Source organism: Filicampus tigris, chromosome 15 (genome assembly GCF_054856515.1).
Source record: "Filicampus tigris isolate MCC_2025a chromosome 15, RoL_Ftig_1.0, whole genome shotgun sequence".
NCBI lineage: Eukaryota > Metazoa > Chordata > Actinopteri > Syngnathiformes > Syngnathidae > Filicampus > Filicampus tigris.
In genome coordinates, this window is record NC_141231.1 from 2,289,591 (window position 1) to 2,302,035 (window position 12,445).

Genomic DNA, 12,445 nt, shown 5'->3' on the forward strand with positions numbered 1-12,445 from the left:
ATCCGTCCGGTTTCTTACAGTTTCAAAATAAAAGCGATGTATATAAGCGAACGCCCTTTTTTTCTTAGTGTTTGATCCAATTCCAGTTACAATTTTTTAATGACGTATTAAGATTGCTATAAATCCTCGGGGACTGCATAAAATATGCCGCCGTAAAGGTTTTCCTTCTTGTGCTCCCAGAGTTCTCCCACATTTTCTTGTTAGCTTGACCTCTTGAATAATTAATTTATTAATTAATGAACGCGACAGATAAAATAAAAAAATACTTTATTAAAATTTAACATTTGTTAAAAAATATGTTAATAATAGTAATCATCACAATAAATCATTTACGAAAGGCAAAGCCAAAGCTTTATGCTTTTTTTGGTTAAGACTTTACAGGAAGTGATTTTGTGTTTCCGGTTTCTTTCCAATGAAACGCAAGAGCTCTCATAACGCTACAGCACTACTGGCAATGTAACGAACAAACAGGTCATAAACTGTTTTCTGTGTTGTTATTATTACCATGTGACCCAATGGGATTGTAGGTAAGTTTAATGTTGTGTGGACTCACGTCGGTTACCTATCTAAAACGGTGCTTTGTTTTCTTAGTTTTTCAGGAACGCATTCAGATCATTGGCTTTGCAAGTTAGTGTATACTGTCCTGTACTTTGGTTCTACTGCTGAAACCCGAAGTAAAGGTCTTAATAATATGCATTCCCCTTTTTGGTGTCAAACGAAAGGGAGTCTCTGAAACTTAGAAATCTGACACACATCATGTAAACAATCAGTAGGCTATAATGTATGCAGAAAAAAATCGGTGATTGAAAATTGATGAAATTTAAAAGCTAACAGAGAAATAGCCATACCTCAGTTTTACTGTCAACCAGCAGTTGTAACAGATACAATTTTGCAATATTCTAATTGACCGGTACAGTTGTTTGTTCAACAAGAATATAGAAAACTATGTTCTTAAAGATACCTTCATCAAAACTGAAACCCTTTGAGACTTCCGGGGCGGCGCGGAGCGAGATGGCAGCGTAGTGCAGAGCTCCTGAGTCTATTTGATAATTATTTCCCCCCAAAATTATTAAAATATCTCAACTCGAATTGTAAATTAACAAGAAATGAGTGGGGGACGAGGACAGAACATCGCAGAGACGCAACGGCAGCGGAAGGATATTGCCGAAGCACAGGCGAGAGTGGCGGAGTTGGAAGAATGGAATGCTGATGCTAAAGAAGCTATCCTCGCTTTATTAAGATGGCAAGAGAAACTACAAAACAAAATGACTGAAATGGAAGGATATGGAAGACGCTGTAATTGAGAATCTATGGAGTGGCAGAAAAGGATAACGAATCGGTGCCGGACTTGGTGAAGGAACTTCTCCGTCGAGAGGTAACGGATGACGCGGAACTTAATATTCAACGAACGTACAGAAGTCTCAGAAAGAAGCCACTGCCCGATGCACCTCCGAGATCCATTGTGGTCAACTTTCTTCAATATGAGACAAAAGAGGACATTTTGGGACTAATGCACAGTCCAATGCTTCGGATTTCAACTGTGACACGGCGAATCGTGCAAAGGAAAGGAAGAGGAAAGGACAATGAATAATCAGGTCGGTTGGGGGGGCTGGGCTAGCAGAGTAGACAGAGACACATTTTTATTTGTTTATTTGTATTATTATTATTTAAATAACATTCATTCATTCATTCATTATCCATACCGCTTATCCTCATAAGGGTCGCGGGCGCGCTGGAGCCTATCCCAGCTGTCTTTGGGCAGTAGGCGGGGGACACCCTGAATTGGTTGCCAGCCAATCGCAGGGCACACAGAGACAAACATCCGCACTCACAATCACACCTAGGGGCAATTTAGACAGTCCAATCAACTTACCATGCATGTTTTTGGAATGTGGGAGGAAACCGGAGTACCCGGAGGAAACACACGCAGGCACGGGGAGAACATGCAAACTCCACACAGGGAGGCCGGAGCCGGGATTGAACCCACGACCTCTGAACTGTGAAGCGGCCGTGTTAACCAGTCGACCACCGTGCCGCCCATTTAAAAAATATATATATATATTTATTTGTTATTTATTTATTTATATATTTGTTCTTTAGGAGAGTGGAGCTCAATAGTTTTGTTTTGTTTTTTGTTTGTTGGTATTTTACAGAAGTCTGAACTTGTGGGTTCCATTGGGACACATATGAGTGCGCATTCTGTGATCGCCAGCCCACCCCGAACCTACTACTGATACTTCTCATTTAAAAAAAAAAAAAAAAGTTTCGACAAAGGGACTAAGAGGAATAGTGACTGTTGGATTTATCTAGTAAGATGGGTGGACCTATTTCAGGTGTATCCCTAACCGCTAGGGGGGGCCCTTTTCTCTTTACAGGCCATCCCCCAATCCCCTTCAACAGGGGGACAGAACCTAGAGAAGTAAGGTCCACGTATGTCGGGAAGTTTAGTTTTGTTTTTTGTATTTGTATTTGTATTTGTTCAAGGGTTGCTCCTGTTATTTGTGGGTGTTTTATTACAGTGAAGGGGCCAGAATTCATTTCAAAGGATACAAGTAATGCAAGATAATGACATCTTGGTGGTGTCGCTCAATATTAATGGTTTAAATAACAACAACAAAAAGAGATAAAGCCTTGTCCAAGTTTAGAAAAGAGAAAATACATGTTATATTTCTTCAAGAGACACTTATCAAAGGAGGAGCATCTAAAATTTAAAAAAATGGGGTTCAGGAACTCATTCTCCAGTTCCTTGGGCCAAACACACAAGAGGGGTCTTATGATTTTGATTTCCAATAAGATCAGGTTTGAAGTACTGAAAGAAGTTGGAGATAAGGAAGGAAGATATATCATGATTAAAGGGAAACTAGAAAATCAATTAGTGACATTGCCCAATGTGTATGCTCCTCCAGAGAGTGAAAAAGTATTGTATGAGAAAATATTTAATCTGATAACTATGGAAGCTGAAGGGATATTGATATGTGGGGGGGATTTTAATGTGGTGTTGGATTATAAAATAGACACAACAAGTAAGAAGAAAAACAAATACCGGTAAATAGATATATGAATACAGTGATGCCAATATTGGACATACTGGATGTTTGGAGAGAATTGCACCCATTGGATCGGGACTACACCCACTACTCTGATGCTCATGCTGTGTACTCCAGAATTGACCATTTCCTAATGTCTAAGGGAGATGTACGTAGGATAAGAGAATGTACGATAGGGGTGGCTGATGTGGCCGACCATAACGCAGTTTATCTAAAACTTAATTTAAGCATGAAGAAGAAAACAATAGCATGGAGACTTAATGAAGGTGTACTTAACAATAAAGGTCTAGTTGGAGAATTGAAAGGGGAAATACTAAAATACATCGAGGAAAATGACAATGGAGAGGTGGACCCAACAGTTCTATGGGACGCCCTGAAGGCGGTTATTAGAGGGAGACTAATATCGTACACTGCATTTGCTAATAGAGTCAGACTGGAGACTTACAAGACACGGACTGAAACTAAGAGGTTTGGAACGCCAGCTCGAGCAGAGGCCAGATTCGAAAAATATTTGATCAGCTCAAGGAAACTAGGAAAAGTATTAATGATTTTCTCTTGGAAGGGGTGGAAAAGAACCCCTTTTCTTTTCGAGGGCTACCAAAGCCTTGGCGAGGCGCATTAATACACAACAAGCCTTATCTGCGGTACATAAAATAATGGACCCAACCACTAATACTATCTCATATGAACCAGAGGATTTACAGAGGATATTTGAGACATATTATCGCGAATTATACGCCCAACCACCTCTTGTGGGCGAAGAAAGCGTTATGGAATTCTTAGATAATTTCGAATTACCAAACATAGGTTCGGAGCAGAATGCAATGTTGACATCAGAAATGACAGCAGAAGAGATTCAAAAAGCAATTAGTCAGATGAAATTGGGAAAATCAACGGGAATGGGCGGCTTTGGAGACTCCTTCTATAAGACATTTAAAGGTGAACTAACTCCATTTTTGAAGGATTCATTTGACTATAGTCTTAGGGTCGGGAAGATACCTCCCTCATGGAAAGAGGCCATTATCACTGTTATTCCAAAGGAAAAGGAAAATAAAGAGCATTGCCATAACTATAGACCTATATCACTTTTGAATGTGGACTATAAAATATATACCTCCATTATAGCAAAAAGGCTCATTGGCCAGGGGGCAGGACTTGATCAATGAAGATCAGATAGGCTTTATTAAAGGAAGACAAACACAAGATAATATAAGACGGAGCCTACACGTAATAGAGAATGTATATAGCAAGGGAGAAATAGCACTTTTGGTTAGTATAGATGCCGAAAAGGCTTTCGACAGTGTGAATTGGACGTTTCTGTACAAAGTACTTAGGAGATTTTGATTTAATGAGGAATCAGTGAATTGTATTAGATCACTTTATCAGGAACCTCAATCGAGGATTAAAATAAATGGTGCCTTGACAGGACGATTCACCTTAGAAAGAGGTACAAGGCAAGAACTCCAGGAATACTTTTACGCTGCGCAAATTAGGCCCTTGATATACTGGTGCAAGGATAGATATGTTGCGAAATGTAAAAATATAGAATTAGGGATGACTGACACTGAGATACGAAATTTAATAGCACACAAGGGTCTGTTGAAAAGTTTAAGTAGCAAATTGGGAGCAATAACCAAAACTAAAATAGAAATATGGAATGTGATTGTTGAAAAATGTAAGTTGGAAAGACAAGATTTTAAGATGGTTCGCATTTGATGACAGGTTTGTTCCTGGGGTAAATGACAAGGGATACAGACAATGGGCGAATAAAGGGATTACAGCAATGTGCATGATAGTTGAACGGGGTAAGCTGCTGAGTTTTGAAAAGTTGAGGGATGGATTTGCACTGGAGGGACACAACCAATATGGGTATCTGCAATTAAATGATTATTTTGTGAAGGAGGTAAAATCTACCAAGGAACATAAAATCATCGAGGTTTTTAAGAAGGCTTATGAGGGCAGAAATTGTAAAGCAATCTCAAATATGTACAGATGTTTGATATCATATAGCGTCGCTGTCCTGTGAAAAACACTTATCTCCAATTTTGGAAACTTTTTAAATTTTCACTTTAATGCGATGTCTGTAACGCGGAAACATGATTAATGTCAAAATAATCAAATTTTTAAAAATGGAGATAAGTGTTTTTCACATGACAGCGACGATAGGGAGCATTCATCACTTTACATCAAGGAAAAGTGGGAAAAAGATTTTAAATTGTAAATAACGGAGGACGAATGGCTGGATATTTGTAAAAGGCAGTGCACATCCACAAGCTCCAGGATCTGGAGGGAATTTAATTGGAAAAACATGGTTCGATTTTTTTATTACTCCCAAAATTAGGAAGGAAATAGTAGCCACCCAACAAACATGCTGGAGATTATGCGGTCACATAGATGTTGACCATGCACATATATTCTGGTTTTGTCAAGGATTACAAGTGTATTGGGATGGAATTTGGTGTACTTTAAGGAAAATAATGGGCTATGAAATATCAAAAAACATGTAAGGTACTCTATTTAGGGAACTTACCACGGGACATAGTGCAGAAGGAAGATTAGTATCTTGTTAAAGTGCTTTTATCAGCAAGCAAAAAAGTGATGACAAGATTATGGTACAAAACTGACTCACCAACCGTGGATCAGTGGATGTGCACTGTGGAAGACCTATTTGTAATGGAGAGAGTCACACACCGAATACGACTACAAGAGGCCCAGTTGGAAGACAAATGGAAAAAATGGACGAATTATAGAACAAATGGAGGAGGGCAATGACACCACCATGGGACAATAGAGACTCGATGTACGAATGTGGTGTATTGGTAAATGTATGTTCGCCCCTACACTGTGATTTGGTAGTTTGATCTGTTTAGTTTGTTGCCGTTATGGAAAAAAAACGCAATAAAACATAAGTTTAAAAAAAAAAAATGAAACCCATAAAGCACCCCCTTATTTTGTGTCATCATGCAAGCCCATCAACTGAAGATGCCACGTGGATGCTGATTCTTTAGGATGATGCAGGTTTACTGAAACTTGAATTAGCTCCAGCATGTTATTATTTCTTAGTTTCTTCCTTGTTTGGTTGCAATGCAACATGAGCCGTGAAAGCAGCACTTCATTCTACCAGAGTACTCCAGTGGTGGCAATCTGCCTTTTGGCTTTACTCCTCAGCAACATCTTGATCCACCTGTATTTGGACTCTGTGTATCAGTCAGATGGACAACAAGTCACCACCCATACTGGGTGCGTGGCTCAACACTTTAAAATGCCGATGATGAAGAACTGCACCCCTTGACTTCAGTGTGCTCCCATAGAATAACGCCAGGGGAGTCTGGAGGGGCCTGAAGACCATCTCAGGCCACGGACAACCCAAGACCCGGACTGGGGGGGGGGACCTGCAGTGGGAAAATGAGCTGAACCTCTTTTTCAATAGGTTCGATCAGATGCCTGCCTCCACTCAGTCTCTCCTGCTGCAGTCTCCACCTACTCCTCCTGCTGGGCGTGTCACCCCCTCCCCTCTTTTCTCCACAGTCTCCAGCTCCCAGCTACACCAGATAGCCACCACTCCTTCCTGTCCAGCCTTGGCCTTCACAACATCTCAGGTGAGGAACCAGCTGAAGAAGATGAAGGCGAGGAAGGCAGCGGGTCCAGATGGCATCAGCCCCCAGCTCCTCAAATCCTGCGCAGACCAGCTGTGTGGAATTGTCCAGCACATGTTCAACCTGAGCCTGAAGCTGGGCAGAGTCCCCCAGCTATGGAAAACATCCTGCCTGGTCCCGGTGCCAAAGACCCCCCACCCGAAGGAGCTCAACAGCTTCAGACCGGTGGCGCTGACGTCTCACCTGATGAAGACCCTGGAGAGACTGGTCCTTGTCCACCTGCGCCCCCTGGTGAGCTCCTCAATGGACCCACTCCAGTTCGCATACCAGCCTGGCATCAGTGTGGATGATGCCATCATCTACCTCCTCCACACTTCACTCTCCCACCTGGAGAAGGCGGGGAGCACTGTGAGGATCATGTTCTTTGATTTCTCCAGTGCTTTCAACACCATCCAGCCCACCCTACTGGGAGACAAGCTGGAGCGGGCGGGGGTGGCGCACCACCTCACCACATGGATCCAGGACTACCTCACAAACCGGCCACAGTATGTGAGGACACAGGACTGTGTGTCTGACGTGCTCCTCTGCAGCACGGGGGCCCCACAGGGAACTGTCTTGGCTCCCTTCCTGTTCACCCTCTGCACCTCGGACTTGAACTACAACACCCCTACCTGTCACCTGCAGAAGTTCTCTGACGACTCTGCGATTGTCGGCCTCATCACAGGCGGAGATGATCGGGAGTACAGAGAACTTACTCAGGGTTTTGTGGACTGGTGCCAGCAGAACCGCCTCCTGATCAATGCGGGGAAATTCAAAGAAATGGTGGTGGATTTCGGTAGGCGCCAGCACTCTTCACCTGCACCAGTGAACATCCGGGGAACAGATGTTGAGAGAGTCTCAACTTACAAGTACCTGGGTGTTCATCTGAACAATAAACTGGACTGGTGCGACAACACAGACGCCCTCTATAGGAAGAGTCAGAGCAGACTCTTCCTACTCAGGAGACTGAGGTCTTTTGGGGTTCAGGGGACACTCCTCAGGAACTTTTATGACTCGGTGGTTGCATCGGTCATCTTCCAGGGAGTGGTCACCTGGGCAGGCGGCGTCTCGGCCCGGGACAAGAAGCGGCTGGACAAACTGGTCAAGAGGGCCGGCTGTGTCCTGGGCTGCTCCCTGGACTCTGTGGACTCGGTGGGGGACAGGAGGATGTTGGCCAAGCTGTCATCAATGCTGGGCAACCCGGACCACCCCCTCCAGGGCACCCTAACAGCACTCCACAGCACCTTCAGTGACAGACTGTTACACCCTCGCTGTGCAAAGGAGAGATTCCGCCGTTCCTTCTTGCCTGCTGCTGTCAGACTCTTTAACAAGAACATTGTGTAGTCTCTACAAACTGGCGGTCATTAGTGCAATTGTGCAGTCCTGCACCTGAGCTCGTATCGTGCAATACCCAATATTCCCCACTACTGTAATACCGTGCAATACTCAACATTCCCCACTACTGTTAGTCTAGTTTTATTTTTATCCAATGCTGTTCCTTACATTTCACTACAGCACTGCAGCACTGTCACTTAGAGTATTTTTTCCTCTGTACTATGTACAGGCCGAAATGAGTGTTCCTCATATTTTTTATGTAGATGTAGGTTGGTGTGTATACACATGTGTATATACACATGTTACTGCGTATATCTACATAGGTTTGATTCTAAATGTTTGCCGTCAATGTTATACATTAATGGCCACATTATGCCGCCGCCCCTGTGTGACCTATATCTTTGCTACTGTAACAATGAAAATTTCCCCACTGTGGGATCAATAAAGGCATTCTTATCTTATCTTATCTTAGAAGCTGAAGTTCGCAAGTTGAAGCTCATTGGCCAGGGGGCAGTGAAGAAGGTACAGTAGTTGAAACTACATGTTGTCTGTTTTATTGTGTGAACTAACTTGGCCTTAAACTAAATGACTTAATTCACTTCTTTCTATATTCTCTTCCAATGCTATCCAATTTTTATGTAAATTAATCCAATATCATGTTGTGACCTCTCAAAATCTACCACAAGAGTGTAAAATGTACAGGCATTTAACAGCACAGATTAAACCCACGGTTCATTTGTCATCTAAAACACTTGTTCCCAACCTTTTTTTGGCTTGAGTACCCCCTTACCCAATATGAGGGGGTACAGTATGTAGAGCTGCAAGTAAGAGCTGTTGTTTTTTTTTTTTTTGTTTGCACAGATTCAAAAAATACCCTTGTTTTTTTCTAGCACATCTGCTTTTCATAATAATTATGATATAATAACAATAATATAATATATGTAAGATATTTAGTAATATTTATTAATTATGGGTGTTATGGTCAGAAACAGGTGGATTTTTTTTCTGAAACAGAATTACAATGCATGGTAAAATCCGTAGGCGGCACGGTGGTCGACTGGTTAGCACGTCCGCCTCACAGTTCAGAGGTCGTGGGTTCGATCCCGGCTCCGGCCTCCCTGTGTGGAGTTTGCATGTTCTCCCCGTGCCTGCGTGGGTTTTCTCCGGGCACTCCGGTTTCCTCCCACATTCCAAAAACATGCATGGTAAGTTGATTGGATACTCTAAATTGCCCCTAGGTGTGATTGTGAGTGCGGATGTTTGTCTCTGTGTGCCCTGCGATTGGCTGGCAACCAATTCAGGGTGTCCCCCGCCTCCTGCCCAAAGACAGCTGGGATAGGCTCCAGCACGCCCCGCGACCCTTGTGAGGAGAAGCGGTACAGATAATGGATGGATGGTAAAATCCGTGTTGTGCACACTTTTATACGTGAAACTTAAAAACAAAAACAGAAAATATGATGTGCTAGAAAAAAGGTAAATACATTTTTTTTAAATCACCATCAAAGATACTTTTAGGGACGCTAAAAGCCATCTCAGATTAAAATTTGCTGCTGGTAAGAATTATTAACAACTGATTTAAGTCTTTTCACAGTCCGTCCATTCAATCCCAGGAATTTATTTATACTATATATATGTTTTTCAAACGTTAGGGTAAAAGAAGGCCACAAAAAAATTTCTCATTTCGATAAGTCCCCTTTTATAGGCGTTTAAACGTTAAAGGAATAAAGGAACAACACACTGAACAAGAATAGTATTCAGACCCACTATAGCAGCTTTGATTCTTTTCTTCAGTCTTCTGAGGTTTTAATGAGACATTTGAGTTGACACAAGGCTGTTGTGATTTTGGTGCCGTGCTATAGGTTCTTGATCTGGGGACTAAATTATTACATCTTTCCATGTTGCCCCCACATTTTGCTCACGTAGCCCTGGTTAGGAACACTTGCATGTTCTCCCCGTGCTTACGTGGGTTTTCTCCGGGTCTCCGTTTTCCATGTAAATGCCCTAATCCGTTCCAAGCCCCCCAATATTCAGACATAAATGTTTTATAAAGCATAAAAATGCATGAAAACATGTAACAAATACATGTTACAATTAGATTATTGCACAATAAATCTGAGTTGTGCATAATGTAAAAAAACAAAGAATATAGTAAATAAAAATGATGGTTGTTTACCTTTTAATTGCTGGCCTCGTCGCTTTTTGCTCTCTTTGGTTCATGTTGTCTCTCAGAAGTGGTTTTTGCCTGCCGTTTTGTAAACAACTGATTTAATAACGTGGTGACTGTCGATACATTACGGTCATATTCTTTGGTGAGATCAAACAAACGCATCCCCCTTTCATACTTTTCTATTATCTCTTGCTTTGTTTGTATGGACAAAAAAACCTATTTTCTCCTTTTTTCTTTTCCTCGTTTCTAATTCACGTAAAAACTATCGAAAGACCTGATGGCCCGAGGGGCGAATGACGAGGACGCTGCATCTATCTATCTATTTACCTATCTATCCACACACATAGAGACATACGGAAGAGGTCCTTCTTAGCCAATGGAATGCCAGGAAGATGCTAGGCTAGCCAATGGCAGAGCAACTATGAGTATGTTGCGTTCAGGAAAGTCCGGAGCTGCGAGTAGCAGCCCATACTACGAGTATCACGACATATGTTTACCTTTAGTATCCTGAAATTTCTTTAGTAACTAGAGGCAATATTTTCCTGTTGAGGCGTTTCGTAACTTGAAAATTTCATATGAAGAGAGTAGAGGTACCACTGTACAGGAAAAACTGTAAACCCCTTTTTTGCCGCTCCGTCCTCTGTCTGCAACCTGGGTATCTATCCGTCCTCGTCCCTCCGTCCTTACTCATAAAAATAATCGTCCTCCAACACCGTCCGTCGTTGTCCTTTTAAAGCGCTTCCGCCCTTACATTCCGTCGGTCCGCCCCCGCCATACCCCTACCGACCCCCCCTGCCCCCCCAAAAAACAAAACAAAAATATCTCGTCTGTGCACTGATACACATTATTTACAGTGGGTACGGAAAGTATTCAGACCGCTTGGAATTTTTCACTTTCTGTGTCATTGCAGCAATTTACCAAAATCAAAAAAGTTCATTTTATTTCTCATGAATGTTCACTCAGCACCCCATCTTGACAAAAAAAACAGAAATGTAGAAATTTTTGCCAATTTATGAAAAAAGAAAAATTGTAACGACCTTGATATTTAACTCACATGATGTCCATTTCTTCGGATCCTCCTTGAGATGGTTCAACTCCCTTATTGGAGTCCAACTGTGTTTACCGGTAATTAAAGTGATTGGACTTGATTGGGAAAGTTCTGTATAAGGCTTACAGCTCACATGTCAGAGAAAATGAGAATCATGAGGTCAAAGAAACTGTCCAGGTGGATCAAAGAGAGAATTGTGGCAAGGCACAGATCTGTCCAAGGTTATAAAAGAATTTTTGCAGCACTCAAGGTTCCTAAAAACACAGTGGCCTCCATAATTCTCAAATGGAAGAAATTTGGGATGACCACAATTTTTCCTCGACCTGGCCGTCCAGCCAAACTGAGCAATCGTGGTGGAAGAGCCTTGGTGAGAGAGGTAAAGAAGAACCCACACATCACTGTGGCTGAGCTCCAGAGATGCAATAGGGAGATGGGAGAAAGTTCCATAAAGTCAACTATTACTGCAGCCCTCCACTAGTCGGGGCTTTATGGCAGAGTGGCCCAAGGGAAACCTCTGCTCAGTGCAAGACACATGAAAGCCCGCATAGAGTTTGCCAAAAAACACGAGTGACTTGAAGGATCTAAATCTATATGAATGGCTTTGTATTAGCCAACAGGTGAACCAAAAACCAAAATGGCAATTACACATTTACGGACGTTGCATTATTTAAAAGTGTTAAGAGCCCTGATCTGACCATGGGACCAGCTGGAGAGGATCAGCCCTACAGACAGGGCCAGCCGGGGAGGAGACCAGCCCACATTATGTTTACATTTTGAAGACAGTATAAATGTGAGGGCTGCATGTCAGACCGTGCCCCTTTTCTGCCCTCGCCCATCTCGGGTGAGAGCGTTCGCAAGGATGGAAACGCTGCCCAGATATGTTATTTCATTAATACATTGTATGATTCCTGAACTTCAGAGATGGGAAAAGAAAACAAACGAACAAATTCAATCGACTTGTGTGAGTCTTTATTTACATTGTATTAGCGGTAAGATCGGGCCTAGGCCCGCGGGTATTAAAGCCTGACCCAGGCAGAGCCCGACCAATTAACTTGATTTGCAGGCCCGAGCCCGAAGAAAACCCGAAATTTCTGCGTTCACGTGCGCAGAGCATGCTCTGGCTCAGTCATGTGCGCAAAGCGTGCTCTGGCTCTGTCATGTGCGCAAAGCGTGCTCTGGCTCTGCGGCTCCTGTTTAGTAGTTAAATAGCAAT